General features: G+C 29.2%; 1 non-coding gene across 1 annotated transcript; it reads left to right on the forward strand.

The window, feature by feature from the left end:
- Window positions 1–15,698: 15,698 nt before the first annotated feature.
- On the forward strand, window positions 15,699–15,771 carry TRNAQ-CUG. The gene has a single exon. It is a non-coding gene; the product is annotated as a tRNA-Gln (tRNA).
- Window positions 15,772–16,275: the final 504 nt, after the last annotated feature.

Consider the following 16,275-nt stretch of genomic DNA (forward strand, 5'->3'; position numbering starts at 1 on the left):
AGGGAAAGTAACATATTTCAAATAGGAGTATTTTGTATTTGTTAATTTTATTTTTAGCAGTAAAGAAGAATGGACAACCCATTAATAAATTGTTATATTTTAACTTTATAAAAATTGTTTTTTTTAGACAATTGATATACATATAATCTAACATGAACGAAATAAAAATTTAATTACGAGAAACATATCTTCTTAATTGTGTTGTTTATTGAATGGGAGAATTATAGGGAAAAGATTAAACATTTTGTTCATACTTGACTTGAAACTTTAGATGTCGTATTTTAGATTATTCATGAGTAGTATGAGTGTCATAAATTGTATATGCTATGCTCAACAACCTCCGACCCACTCAGCAAACCCGGTTTGAGTTCAAACTGCGGAGACAAGTGTTGTTGCTACGCTCCACCACACTCTCGCACATGTCATCTTTCAGTAACATATGAGACATACACAATAAATTTATATCTTCACAAATATGCCCCTTAGGAAATAAGTCTAAAGTCTCTAGCACACATGTGGGTTGGGGTAACCATGTTCATCTAGCAATTACAAATACCCAACAAATTCAAACAATGATTGAACTTTTCAGTAGTTATTATTTTCGTCAACATGTCAACTGCATCACTAGTATGAACTTTCAATAGCAATAACTTTCCAAAATCAACTAACTCTCTGATCTTGTGGAACCTCACATCAATATGCTTAGTCTGAGCATGTTAGACTTGGTTCTTTGCTAAACAAATAACAGTCTAACTATCATAAAGTAGTTGACTCCATGTTGCTCAATCTCAATTCCTTAACTTGAAACCCATGCCATAAGGCTTCTTTATCAGCTTTAGTCACAATCATGTACTGACATATCTAGTTGTGGACATTTTGTTATCCAAATCGTCAACATTGTCTGAATCTACATTACCCTATAACCAAAGGCTCATTCTACTGATTGCCAAATACAACACCATGCTTCATAGAACTCCTAAAATAACAAAGAATTCACTTGATTGCATCCCAATCTTGCCTCCTTGCTGACTTGACTAACAACATGAGCCAAATCAGACGATAGCATACGTCGAACAACCTATTGCATTGACATAGGGAACCTTGGTCATATCTTCAATAGTTTTACTAACTGTCTCCAAACACTAATATGATGAAAGCTTAAAGTGTTTTGCCAATGGAGATCTCACTTACTTAGACTTGCTCATTCCAAATCTGTCTAAGACTTTCTCAACATAACTCTGTTGAGTAAGCCACAACTTTCTAGAACCTCTATCCTTGTGAATCTCCAATCCCAAGAATTTTCTTTGTAGCACCTAAATCTTTCATGTTAAATTCTTAACTCAAAAAAGCTTTCAACACATTGATATCATTCATACTCTTAGCATCTATCAACATCTCATCTACAAACAGTAACAAAAAAAAACAAAAAAAAAAAAAAAAAAAAGAGAGAAGAGCCATTACCATACAACGATCTCTTAAGTTTGCAAACTAGATGCTTCCAGAGTTCCAGTTGCTTCATATAAATATTCTCATCTAGATCACTATGCAAAGAAAAAAAAAAAAAAAAAAAAAAAAAAAAAAAAAAAAAAAAAAAAACGATCTTTACATTTATTTGTTCCAAGTGCAAATCCGAAGTAGCCATCGGAGCAAGTATTACCCTGGTTGAAGAATGTTTAACCATAGGAGAAAAAGCTTCGTCATAATCTATCCCATGTTGCTGTGAAAATCCATTCGCAACTAATCAAGCCTTAAACCTTTCCCTTTGTTTTCTTGAAACTAGTGGTTTCTTCCTGTAGACTCCCTTGCATCCAATAGCATTCTTGCCATTAGGGAGTTGGACTAGCTCCCATGATTTTGGTTCAAAGACTCAATCACCTCAACCATACCTGCCATTCATTTATCTTTCTCCTAGCTAGAAATACTCTCTTGAAAGGTAACTAGATCATTATTGCTAACAAGAAGTGCAAAAGATATACATGCTAGGAGGCTTAACATTGGCTTGCCTCGGTTTGTCTTAGGCTAAATTGTAATCTTGTAAGTTTACTCCGTTAAAACTTGTAGACATGGACTCTGAAACTTCAAGCCTCTCAAACATAGAGGAAATCTCTACCTTCTTAGATCTAGGTGGATTCTCTACTTTCTTAGTTAATTGAATCTGGTCTATATCAACCCTACTACAACTAGCCTAGAACTATCAACAGACGCATCCTTTTGTTTTTGTTGCAACATGTATTTCTCATCAAACACTACACCCCTGTTAATCACCCCTTTTTTTGGTCCAGGATCCCGGAACTTGTAACTTTTTACACCTTTCTTGTAACCTAGAAAGATTCACTTCTTGGACTTTGGATCAAGTTTTGATCTATCATCACCTAGTATATGCACATAAGCAACAAAATTTCTAAAACTCAGTTTCTGTGTACTTGGTACCATTGTCAGATCTCAAATACTTGATTTTTCTACTAGTTTGAGTTTCCACCTTAGCTTTCCACAACTTGAACTTAACAAAGACTTTAGATTTCTGTTTCAAGAAATACACCCAAACTTTTCTAGAAAAATAGTTCGTAAAAAAACGTAATGGAGATCCACCCATAGGTACCTCCCTAGTAGGTCCCCGTGCATCAGAATGCACATAATTAATAATTTTCTCAATTCTATGCTTCCTAGTAGAGAAACTAACTCTAGTTTGTTTTCCAAGCACACAAAACTTACAGAAATCTAACTTGCAGTACTTAACACATTTTAACATATTCCTCTTATGCAATTCATATATATTGAGTTCACTAAGATGCCCAATACACAAATGCCACAACTTGGTACTATCACAATCAAACTCAACAAAATGAATTTCACCTATAACTGTGTTCCCTAGCAATTTATAAATATTCCATGTTATTCTCTTGCGTTTCATTATAGTCAACACACCCTTACAAATTTTAATAGTTTCTATATTATTTTTAGCTTTATGAATAAAACCATTTTCATCAAAAGTGTCAAGAGAAATCAGATTCTTTGTTAGCCTAAGTATATTTCTAAAATCACATAAAGTCCTAAACACACCATCATATATTCTAATTCTGATTTCACCAGCACCAACAATATTATGACACCTATTATCACCCAGAAAAACAAAACCAAATTTTCCTGACATGTATGTGGTATACCAATCCTTGTCAATGAACAAAACCTCCCTCTATCATGTGTAAGTATTGAGCCCCATGTCATGTGTACTGTTTTGTTAACTGTGCAGTGCACTATGAGTTTCTGCAGTTATCTTTGTGTAATTAGCCTTTCAGGAAAGGCGCAATTTCAATAGGACGCCCCTGAGCTCAGATTTTTAATTTGTCAGTGCATGCATCACTAATCTATGGAAATAGTAAAACGCGGGTATCTATCAAATGAACTGTATAAAGAAAAGCATTGAAAAGGAAAATAGTAACATTTAAGAATTATACTTTTTTTTTATGAAGTATTTAATTATACTAAAAAATTATACTCCTTACTTTTATTCATTATTCACTCATAGCAAGGGTTTTCAATAAATGGAAGGTGGAGTTATTTGATAGTTTTGATTATTACAAATGAAAATTTGTGGGGTCTATTATTAAATGTTTAACAACTGCGGCATGTGTGCGTCATGTACACGTGCCTCGACACAACATGCACCAGCTGGATGTGTGAATAAGCTTAGTTTTACTTTTTTTTTTTTTTTTGTCAGAATTTTTTCCTTTTTTTTTCTTTCATTTTTTTTTAAATCTCCTCTCTTCATTCTCTTTCTTATTTGGCATTCCAAAAATTACTAAAAAACGAGTTTTACTACATAAACTCATAATCTCTACTCCCTAATGTGGCAAGAGTTAATAAGATATCTTCATCCTGTGAATTTTAAAGAAAATGTCAACATCATAGTGTTGAGTGAGGGAGTAAAAGTATGGAGTAGAACTTGGGAGTCTAAGTACTAGTTTCCCTAAAAAATCAACACTATTAAAGATGCTATCAAAATTTTGATGTTGACGTTTACTTTGAGGCCCATGATGAAAATAACTTATCATCTTTTACCACATCAGAGAGTAAAAGTAGTGAGATAGGGATGTTAAGACTAAATATTACTCTCTATTTCATTGTATATGTTGGATTCAATTAACCATCCTTGATTCAAATTATTTATAATTCAATTTTTTGTAATATATAATTTATTGTTTGTGTGTGTGTATATGTGTGTGTGTACACACACACACACACATATATATATATATATATATATATATATATATATATATATATATATATATATATATATATATATATTATAGAAATTACGAAAACGTTTGGTTGGAGACTATTATACTCTATTATTAGGTTTGATATTCATTATCTGTTTGTCTACATATTTTTGCAATCTTATTATTGGTTTCAAATCTTTAGTAATTATAAAGCTCATTACCTTTCTCATTCCTATTTTTTAACAATGGAATACAAAATAAGGAATTTTTTTTAAATGTGATTGTCCATGCAATCAATATGTATGTATGTATGTATATTATTTATTTATTTGTGAGAGATATAACCATTTTAGTTTATTAATTAATTGTACGTATATTGTAGACTCAGCTTATAAATTATTTGTATATACAAAATTTTTCTTTAATTATGTATAAAGTGGCAGTTTTAATCCATCGCTAATAGATTCTATTAAAATTAACCGTGGACAATGAATTTTTATTTATATGCTTTGTTGCATATTTCTACAATATTGCAATATATGACATGTAATCATGTATATCTTATTGATAATAGTTACCTGTATATCTTATTGATAATGGTTATGTTTCTTAAAGAAATTCTTAAAGAGCATTTAAGCAAAATAAATACCAAATGAAATTTAATTTAAACCCCTGCATGTGAGAAAGAGGCTCTATGTTATACAATTCAAAATGTTATTAAAAGGCTCTTGTATATAGTGGTGCAAACCCATTTCCCAAACTAATGTAGGACAAATGAAGTTTTTCCACCTTCATTTTTCAACACAAATGTATCTACTTTGAGAATCAATTTCTCATTTACCCATTATCCGTTTTGAGCTTACAATATATCAATTTCTTCGTCTCACAGCAAATGACTTGAATCTACTTTAACCCAACCTAAATCAGAAGTGAACTCCACATATATTTGTACCACAAAATAGCCACTCTTTATGCCATTTTATGTTAAAATTCCAACATTATATGCTATATGCTAGCTATGTTGAATCTAGATTTTTCTTAAGAAAAAGTTTTTGACTTCATTACCGATAACGTTATAAATTAAATTAGGTTAGCGGCAATACCATTGTGAGTAATATTTCTTGGCCGAGCAAAAAATTGGTGGTAAATATATATATATATTTTGAATGCTACTGATTCTATTACATTTTTTTTTTTTTTACATATTTTTTCAACCTAATGAAACACATAGAGTGTAACAACACCTTCACTGAAGTTCGATCTCATGGCCTCCCACATAAGAGAGGTTACTACATGTCATCTGAGCACAAGGTACTTGGCGGTGGTAAATATATATAATTGCTTGCTTCATGAATAAATTGCAAAAATGTTATTCTCAAAAAAATGTATCAAAGTTGATGCTTCATAAAGTTTTTTTTTATTTTTTTTTGGAGAATGATGCTTCATAAACTGGGATGCTGTTAGGCATCGCTTTCTTATGCCTCTCCCCACACAAACATTGAGAAAGTATGAACCAAAAAACCAACAAAGGGCTAGACTATTCCTAGTAATGTGTCATATCAATAATTGAACTTTGCTCCAAACCCCTTTGTTTATCACATACCTATCTTGAAAGTAAACTGAAATGTTTTCCACATTAAATCAACTCAAGAAAATGACAAGAAGTGGGAGAGAGAGAGAGAGAGAGAGAGGGCACCAGATCTAGTTAGGTAAGAATGCCCTTTCGTCAACAAAAGTGACCAGTTTCCCATTTGAGATTTATGTAATAAATAAACAATTTTGTATTTCAGACACAATTATTTTTTGAAGAAAAAAGCTATGCATTGCATTATGAAATTCTGTACCTTATGAGTATGAATTCTGTACTTGGAATAAATTAGTAATTTTGTCTTATGTTATGAATTCATGTGTCTTGTGTTGTGAAATTTTGTACGTATGAAGTATGAACACAAATTATGTACCTAAATCATATTTGACAAATAAGTAAACATATAACATGTGTATGCATCTTGTGTTATGATTTTTTGTATCTTGTGAAATTCTATACCTTACTAATATGAATTCTGTACCTTGTCTTTTCAATCTTGCTTGGTCCATAATGCTATACTGTGTGTCTTGTATTGTGATTTTTTATAATTTGTGTTATGAAATTATGTACCTTACAAGTAAAAATTTTGTACCTCGTTGTTTCAATCCATGATCCATAATGCTATGTGGGCCTGGTCCATTATATAAATTGCCACTCCATACGTCTCTGCTTCTTTAGGGGAAAATGAACCTTCACAACGACCACATTTAGCAGCCACAAAGTTACTAGTAGAGTCACGGATAACACAACCAAATCCCGTGTAATCATTACTCAGGTCCTAATTATTGAATATTTGAAGACAGGGACGGAGCCAGAAATTCGACTGAGGGGGGTGAAGAAGTAGGACAAATAAAGAAATTTTTTCCAGTAAAAACAAAACATTAAATACAAAAGAGGTGATTTAAAAAAATAAATAAATTACCTAAGAAATTTTTTTTTTTTTAACCATTGCCTAAGAAATATAGTTGTAAATATTATTGGATATGTGCGAAAAATAAAACACATCGAAACTTTATAAAAATGTTCATAACAAAATATCAAACATAATTAATTTGATAAAATAATTTGAATAGAAAACACATTATAAATTAAACATATTAAATATTAAAGAAGTGACTGTGTTGAAGCCATAGGGGAAGAACTCAAAAATATGTAAAACTATGTTAATACAAGGATTTGAACCCAAGACCTTTCCCATTACTAACCACATACCCTACCAACTAATCTAACTCCTTACTTATTAACATTTACTAATTTTTTTATACTAATACTAAAACCTATACTATATATACATATATACCTACAAAAATTATATATGGGGTGGGGGTGGAGTGAGGGGGGCAGGTGCCCCCCTGCCCCCCTTTGGCTCCATCCCTGTTTGAAGAGTAGATCTTATGTGAAACATATAATATTTTAAAAAAAATACTCATTTTCCCTTATGATTTTTACGTCCAAATTTTTCCTTCATGATATAACTTTCATTCATTGAGTGCCAATGAATTAGCTAACGCATCACTAACTAATAAATAATTTTAACTACCTGATAACACGTCAAAAGGAGCAATTTGTAGAAAAAATACATAAAGAGTTTGTGGCATTGTTCTCTTCTTCTTCTTCTTCTTCTTCTTCTTTTTTTTTTTTTTTTTAATTGTAATTTTTTTGTGGTTCTATTTTAGGTGAGAACGCACTTTCATCCACAAAAGTGTCCAATCTTCCGTTTGAGGTTTATATAATAAACTAGTTTTTTACGCGCATTGCGCGATTGGGATAATGTCCAATGCATTTTTTTTTTAAATAAGTACTTTAAAGTATATTAAGGCAAGATTATATTGAAATTGTTCATGCATAGATAATTGAAGGTTGAATTTGCGTATTTAAATAGGTAATTCTTCTCCCAAAGTTTGAGTCCCCAACCCCAAGGGCCTCCCACACTCCGACCCGACAGAGCATTGTAGGAAGTTGTAAATCACAGTGACTCAATGGTTCAACAGACAGGGCCAAATGCTGATACGCACAAGGAATCTGTCCACTTTGGACATAATTCCCGCACTGCCGCTGCCGAGGTTCAAATCTTGGTCTCTTTTCCCAAATACTACCCACTAAACCATTGAGCTAAGCCCGTGCAGGTTAAATAGGTAATTCTAAGTTTACAAATGCAAGATAATATAGTCAAGATTGATTATAATTGTCAATAAAATAATTGTATAGGTATGGTTGAAACCAAATACGGGACATAAGGGAAAACAAATAAAAATTAGGGCATAAAATATTAAATATATACTAATATTGTTTGAGGAGATTCCGACATTAGGATTTGTGGTTAAGTTCTATTAAGACTTAGCTTTAATATTAGAATTAGATTAATGGTGTAGTTATAATTCTATATTAGACTTTAATATTAGAATTAGACTAACGGTGAATTAACAGAAAAGTTAAATGGATAATCATATAATTAAGGATAAATTATAAAATCTTAAAAGAAAAAAATTAAAACCTGAACAATATGAACCATTCATTTGATTTAATAATTTGGGCGGTCATTTTTTCTACCCAATGTTAATAATTAAATAAATTCGCTGGTCAAATCCGCTAACGCTAACCGCTAACTGCTGATTGTCAAACAAGGACATTGCGAGGTAGTTCTCACTTCAATTTGTTGTGTGATTTGAATACTCTCTTTGTCACAAAATCTCTCAAGTAGTTAATATGATTGGCTTTATTAATTATATATTTTTTAATTTTTTCATGGTATTAATAAAATACTTGGTAAATAAATATATAGCATTATTTTGTATTATAACTTTGATATTTAATTAGAAAAATAGTGCACAAAAAAGATAATAGATAATGTAGTGAATATAATCAATTGATGAATTTGAATGTAAAAATATTTACATTTGAGAAAAATAAAGACAATATAACTAATGAAAATATTTCTTTTAATTAATTTATTGATAATTAATAATTTTTTTCACTGAATAAAGACATTGTAAGGATAATGTAGCGAATATAATCAATTAATAAATTTGAATATAAAGAATTTTTATATTGAAGAAAAATAAAGACAATATAACTAATAAAATTATTTCGCTTATTTAATTTATTGATAATGAATAATTTTTTTTTTGAATAAAGACATTGTGGACACATTATTCTAAATTAAAGAAATGCATATGTATTATTTTTCGTTGTAACTACTAAATTATTATTTATATAATTTAATAAGAGTAAAATAGAGTACTAATTATGTCAACTTTGATTGGGATGAGGTTCGAACCTAAGACCTTTTTTTTTTTATTATTGAAATCAATGAGTAAGTTAACGGTGAACTAACGGCAATTCTTAAAATTTTAACGGAATTAGTAACGATGTGTGGGTATTTTAGTAAATTTTAGTGTAAAATTTAAATCTGATCAATCTTTTAATCAATCTGAGCCATACATTTGATTAAAATCTGTGACCGCCATTTTTTCTACCCATTATAGGCCTAACTCTCTTGGGCTCTTATTAGTATATATATATAGTAGATAATTAATTTTGTATTTCAGATTGAATTATTGAAAATTTAAATAGTAAGTTTTGTGTGAAATGTATAATATTTTAAAGCTAAATTAAAATATTTTTTTATGGACTATTTTAGGTAAGAATGCACTTTCATCCACAAAAGTGTCCAATCTCCTCTTTGACATTTATATAATAAATTAGTTTTTTACGCGCTTTGCTGTCCAATTATTATTTTTAAATAAATATTTTAAAGTATATTAATGCAATATTATATAGGAGATGTTTATAGGTAAATAAATGTTGAATTTGTTTATTTAAATTGGTAATTTAAAGTATATAAATTGAAGATAATATATGAGGGATTGATTATAATTGTCACTAAAATAAATGTTTGCAACTTTGTAGTAACTCTTGTCTAAATACTTAGTCTTAAAGCGATAGTCTAAATAAATACTATTTTTAGTTTAAATTTCTCTAATTATAAGTAATTCTCTTTTGGGTAGCATTGTCATTGTTTTCATCTTCAGTACATGTCCTTTTTTTTTTTTTTTTTTTTTGGTAGTGTGTCATGTGCCAATGTGCCATTAGGTTACTGGTGGCAGCATAGAGAGATTCATCATGCAATGAGATTATGGTGTAGGAAGCTTTAGATTTGCATTGCTGCGTATATGACTGAGATTTTAGTTGTAATATGAACAATAATGATGTAAGAACAATTTTGTCCGATAAAAAATAATAGTATAATATTTGTAAAGTAATGTACAATTGTACCATTATAAAAAAATACAAAAAATATTAATACCATAATCACCTAAATCATTCGAATAATAGAAAAGTATAATTGAAATATTAAGTTTGTTCTAAATAATCAAAAGAATATTAATTAAACATTAAACAAAAAAAAAAACTTAACCTAAATTTATTTTTTTAAAAAAAATCAAGAAAATCAAATGATTTTTAAAGTTCCCGATTTATAATCTTTGATGCTCAACTTTGAATGCTATGTATTTATTTGGGCTAATTATTTGACCAAGTTTATGTTAAATTATATATATATATATATATATATATATATATATATATATATATATATATATATATATATATTAATACATTTTAACATATTCATAATATATGTTTAACAATTATGCCAACTCTAATTGGGATGTGGTTCGAACCTAAGACCTTTCTTATATAAATTAATGAGTATGTTAAGAATAATAAATAGTTAACGGAATATTTCATTATTAAAGTTTATACTAACGGAATTTAGGGTTATTTTAGGGAAGAAAATAATATAATAGAGGGTAAATAAGAAAAATCATTAAAAATTACTAAAATCAAAATAATATTAACCATTAATTTTAAGAAACAATAGTACCGACATTTTTTTGTTCCAGTTAAGGGCCTAACATTATTGGCTCTTATTAAAATTGTAGATTAGTATTTTTATGCGCGATGCGTAAAAATAGATGTCCAACATTAGTACTCTATATTAAAATCTTAAATTTATTTAAATTTTTACATTATTGTATAATAATAATAATAATAATAATAATAATAATAATAATAATAATAATAATAATAATAATAATAATAATAATAATAATAATAATAATGTAAACCATTTTTATAAATTTGATATTTGTATTTTAGAAAATAACTTATATAGTACTCCAATATATAATGTCTATATATTATTACCATTGAAGAATATAAGAAAATAAATGATTGATGTTGTTCACGGTAACAATACTTGGAAAAGATAACGGACGATATAAAGGTAAGAGTATATTTTTTTTATCAAAATATTGTATAATATAGCTCTTATAACATAATGTGTGTGTGTGTGTGTATATATATATATATATATATATATATAAACATAGAAATGAACATAATTGAAGGGTATAACATTTACTCACACTTATTAATTTTTGGATTAGATTAGATAATTAATTTAGTATTTCATAAATAATTATTGAAGATTTAAAGAGTATGTTTTGTGTGAGGCATATAGTATATTTTTAGCTATACATTGTAATATTTTTCATGGGTCTTATAGATTAGTATTATATTTTAGTTAAAAAAAATATTCCATGTCTTGCGTGACATGATTTCACACAAGATTTTCTAAATTTTAAATAATATTTTAGTATTGTAAAGTTGTGAATACTATTTTAAGTTTGATGGCGATTTTATTAATTTGACAATCATTCTTCCAAAAGGTTGAACCCCAACCCTAAGGGCCCCACACTCCGATCCAACAGAGTAATTTAACAATCATGATTGTTGGTCCTTTGGTTTGATTTCAGAAAATTAATATGGATTTTAAATTTAAAATAATATATTTTATAAGGTATAAGTTATTTGTGTAAAATATTATAATACATGATACATTCATCCCAGAATAATACATGATACATGACCTAGGCATGTGATGATTTAACCATAATTATAATCGGAAGCACCGCATACTTGATTCCATGAAATTTGATGTAGAAATTGATTTCATGATGATCATTGACGAAAAATAAATCCTTTCTCCCTATTGAGTAATCCTCCCATATTGATAGGACATATAGATATTTGTGTAATGTATCATCGTCCCACTACTACAAGATTATAAGTGTTGTACTTTGTCTGGGTTGATCGAGTTTAGCTCCTGTTCGATTACGTAATTTTGTGACTTATTCATAAAGGGATGTAATTAAATGATTAATTTTCACCCAGTTACCACCAATTGAATATAAATAGGATATAGGAACCGGTTCTGTGTTTAAGCGTGCTTGATTTACAAGAATCACAAAATGGATTGGAAGATGGGGACAGAGACTAAGGACTGAGTCAGGCATGTTACACAACTAAATTTGGTGATCAAATGTTGCGACATGTGCATCCATCAATAACACGCAATTTAAATATTAAATATAAAAATAACACAATGATCACGTGACTAAAAGTGAAATTTTCAATTTTAATTAACAAATCATTCTCTTTTTTTTTTTTTTTTTTTTGACAGATGAGAAAAGTGTACGTCGCTATTTGCATATGTATAGAGTCAAACTTATAATTCTATAATGAGTAAATACTCAAAATGGTCCCTCAACTATAGCTAAATTCACAAATTGGTCATCGACTTTCAATTTTAACCTATTAAGTCTTTAACTTTGCAATTTTAACACGATTTGGTCATTCGAACACTTCTGCATTAACGCTCGCGCCCGCGCCATCATCGACCATCTCCAGAAGAACCTGCAGCTCTCATCGGAGCACATGGAGGCCTCCAGGATGACGCTGCACCGGTTCGGAAACACGTTGTCTTCTTCACTCTGGTACGAACTCAACTACATTGAATCCAATGGGAGGATAAAGAAAGACGACAGGATTTGGCAGATTGCTTTCGGCGGTGGATCCAAATGTAACAATGCGGTCTTAAAATACAACCGAAATCTTAAAAAATCGACGATGGACCATGAAATTACATACATATCCTCAAAAATCACAGTCAACAAACAGTCAAATAGACAGAGGACCAAATCGTGTTAAAATTGCAAAGTTAAAGGACTTAATTGGTTAAAATTGAAAGCCAATAACCAATTTGTGAATTTAGCTATAGTTGAGGGACCATTTTAAGTATTTACTCTTCTATAATTAGTAAATGAAGATTGTGGCCATTCTTTGATAAGTTGAAAATGGGTACAAGATAGCGCATAGACAGTTGTATGTACTTGCTTTACATTGATTACAATCTGTCCACTTTGTTTGGACTGTTCTATTGCTTATTTCATACTGGAAAATGTTTCGATTACTTTTCAAATATTTTATTTTGGACAAGATTGTTAGATGACACTTAAACTATTTAGACCATCTCCAACCATTGCACCAAATTCTGCATCAAATTTTATACCAAAAAGGAATATTCCCAGCATATTTTTACACAAAATTTTTTTCATCTCCAACCCATTACACCAAATTCTGCACCAAATTTTATTCCTACACCCCTCATAAAGTTTATATTTATACTTTTATTCTTTTAACAAAACTAATAGTTGTAATTTAATAAATTAGACTTTAATTATATTATATATTTTATTTTTAATTAAATTATATTTAATATTAATTTTATTTTAATCGTCTTCTTGATAAGATCTTTAAAATGATATAATTTTATTTTAATAATATACAATTTATCTTTAATTTTATGTTTATATGATACAATATAATTATAATGCAAATATTATTTTATTCCACAATAATAAATAACACCCGCTACATTTAATTATTAGAATTACCATAATGTTCCCACATATGCTCGATCAATGCATCACGAAGCGCATAATGCGCTTCTTTATTTTTGATTTGCCTATGTCGAGCAAGAAACTCTTTAAAGTAGTTTTAATTAAGTTTTATGTGTTAGATTTAAATTAAGTATGTAATTTCCTTTAATTTTGTTATAATTAAGCTTTATGTGTTTTCATTTTTAATTAATCTATGTTCAATATTAGACTTATTTTAATCGTCTTGATGAGATCTTTCAAATGATACAATTCATTTTAAATAATATAAAATTTATAGTTAACAATTTAACAAAATATACAAATATATTAAAACAAAAAACAAAACACAAATGGAATTAAACAAACAAGAGGGGTTAAAATGAAAAAAATATATATATATAGCGCTTTGGCGCACTGTTCACAGTGCGCCAAAAATTTGGTGAAATGGCGCTGGGTTGGAGCATTTTTTTTTGGTGTTTTGGCACAATGACGCTGCCTTTGGAGATGGTCTTAGTTAAGTTACGTGGATATACTCATATACTTTTCAAATATTTGATATAAGTATATAACCAAATACTTTTCACTTTCCTTTTTGATAGTAGGACTTTGGTAATTCACTTTCTGAAATAATTTTACCCTTTTTGATTGGCTTTAACGGTACTTAGTTAAATAATATATATATATATAGATATTGGATCCAATGAGACTCCTTGACAGGTGAAATATATATATATATATATATATATATATATATATATATATATATATATATATAATATATATATATTATATTTGAAATACTCATGTTTACAAACAATTAATACTACCGCTAATACAATTCGTTAATTACTAATAACTACAAATTATTGTGTGGACCATAATAAAAAGTATATTTTTAATATACTAAATGTGCATTATTTGTATACTGAATGTACATTATACAATATAATATATATTTAGTACATAAATAATGTACATCCTCTGAATACAATGTACATTTTTAATATACTAAAAATACATTATTTTTGTACTGAATGTACATGATTTTACAGTATACAAAATATGGTCCACACAATAATGAGTACAAAAATAATGTACTTTTAGTATATTAAAAAGAGAAAAGTGTCAAATTGGCCTCCTAAATCAAATGGATAGTGCAATTAGGTCCCCTAAGTGAAAAAAACTCCATTGAAGTCCTCGTAAAATTGTTCAATTAAGTCCAATATGACTTGTTTATCAGGTTAAATCGATATGGTGTTGACACGTGTCATTCTTATTTTATTTTTTAAAGATTTTTTTTTATTTATTAAAAATTAAAAATATTATTTATTATAAATTAATTCTATTAATTAATTAAAATAATAAGAATAATTAAAAATTAAAAAAGAAAAAAAGAAAAAAGAGCAACCACCGATTGTCTTCCTTCTTCACATTTGTTTTAAAAAATAAAATAAGAAAGACACGTGTCAATACCATATCGATTTAACCTGATAAACAAGTCATATTGGACTCGGTTGAACAATTTTACCGGTTTAGGAGACTTGAATGAAGCTTTTTTCACTTAAGGGACCCAATTGCACTATCCACCTGACTTAGGGACCAATTTGACATTTTTTCCTATTAAAAATATACATTGTATTCAGGGGATATACATTATTTATGTACTGAGTGTACATCATATTGAATAATGTACATTCAATACACAAATAATGTACATTTAATATATTAAAAATATACTTTTTATTATGATCTACACAACACTGTGTAGATGGTCCACACAATAATTTGCCGTGCCCAAACTTATTGATTTGTACTCAATACAGTCGATACTATAAACTTTTTCATATGTTTTAATCTTTACTTATTAATGTATGCATTACTTGACTACTAGTTCTAGAAAATAGATTTTTTTTTTCTTGTATATTCTTCCGTTTCAGCCAGCCAGTGCATACAAATCAGTAGAAGTATATATTTATTGAAAGTAGAAATAATATCTTTTTTTTTTTTTTTCTCTCTCTCTCTCTATTTATTCTTGATGAGAAAATAAGTAGACATGTAGTAGTCGAAGAGCGTTTGCCTCCCTCACCCGTCACCCTTGTAAATGGTTCCATGGTCTAGTGGTCAGGACATTGGACTCTGAATCCAGTAACCCGAGTTCAAATCTCCGGTGGAACCTTCTTTATAAGAAATGCTTTTGTCCGTACAGAATTAGTTCAATGGTTGAGCATGTAGTATTTGAGAGAAGAGATCAAGGTTCGCACTTCGACGACAGTATGGGAATAGATCGGACTTCGCACTTCGACGACAGTATGGGAATAGATCGGACTTCCCACTTCGACGACAGTGACAGTATGGGAATAGATCGGACTTCGCACTTCGACGACAGTATGGGAACAGATCGAACTTCACACGGAGATCGCCTATCGTATGAGAACAGATCGGACTTCGAACTTCGACGATAGTATGGGAACATATCGGACTTCACACGGAGATCGCCTAACTTATTGACTTCGGAAGTGGTCCGGAATAAAATTGATGATAGTGTCTTTAATGAAATTCAACCTTGAGGGAGGGGACCATCAGCTTCTGGTCCCTTCCTATAATTTTTTTTTTTTCAAAATAATTGTATCTTAATTTTGAGAGTCATAATGTTTTTCTAAAATTTTGTTAGATATAAATT

The sequence above is a fragment of the Ipomoea nil genome, unplaced genomic scaffold (assembly GCF_001879475.1).
Source record: "Ipomoea nil cultivar Tokyo-kokei standard unplaced genomic scaffold, Asagao_1.1 scaffold0804, whole genome shotgun sequence".
NCBI classification, from domain to species: Eukaryota; Viridiplantae; Streptophyta; class Magnoliopsida; order Solanales; family Convolvulaceae; genus Ipomoea; species Ipomoea nil.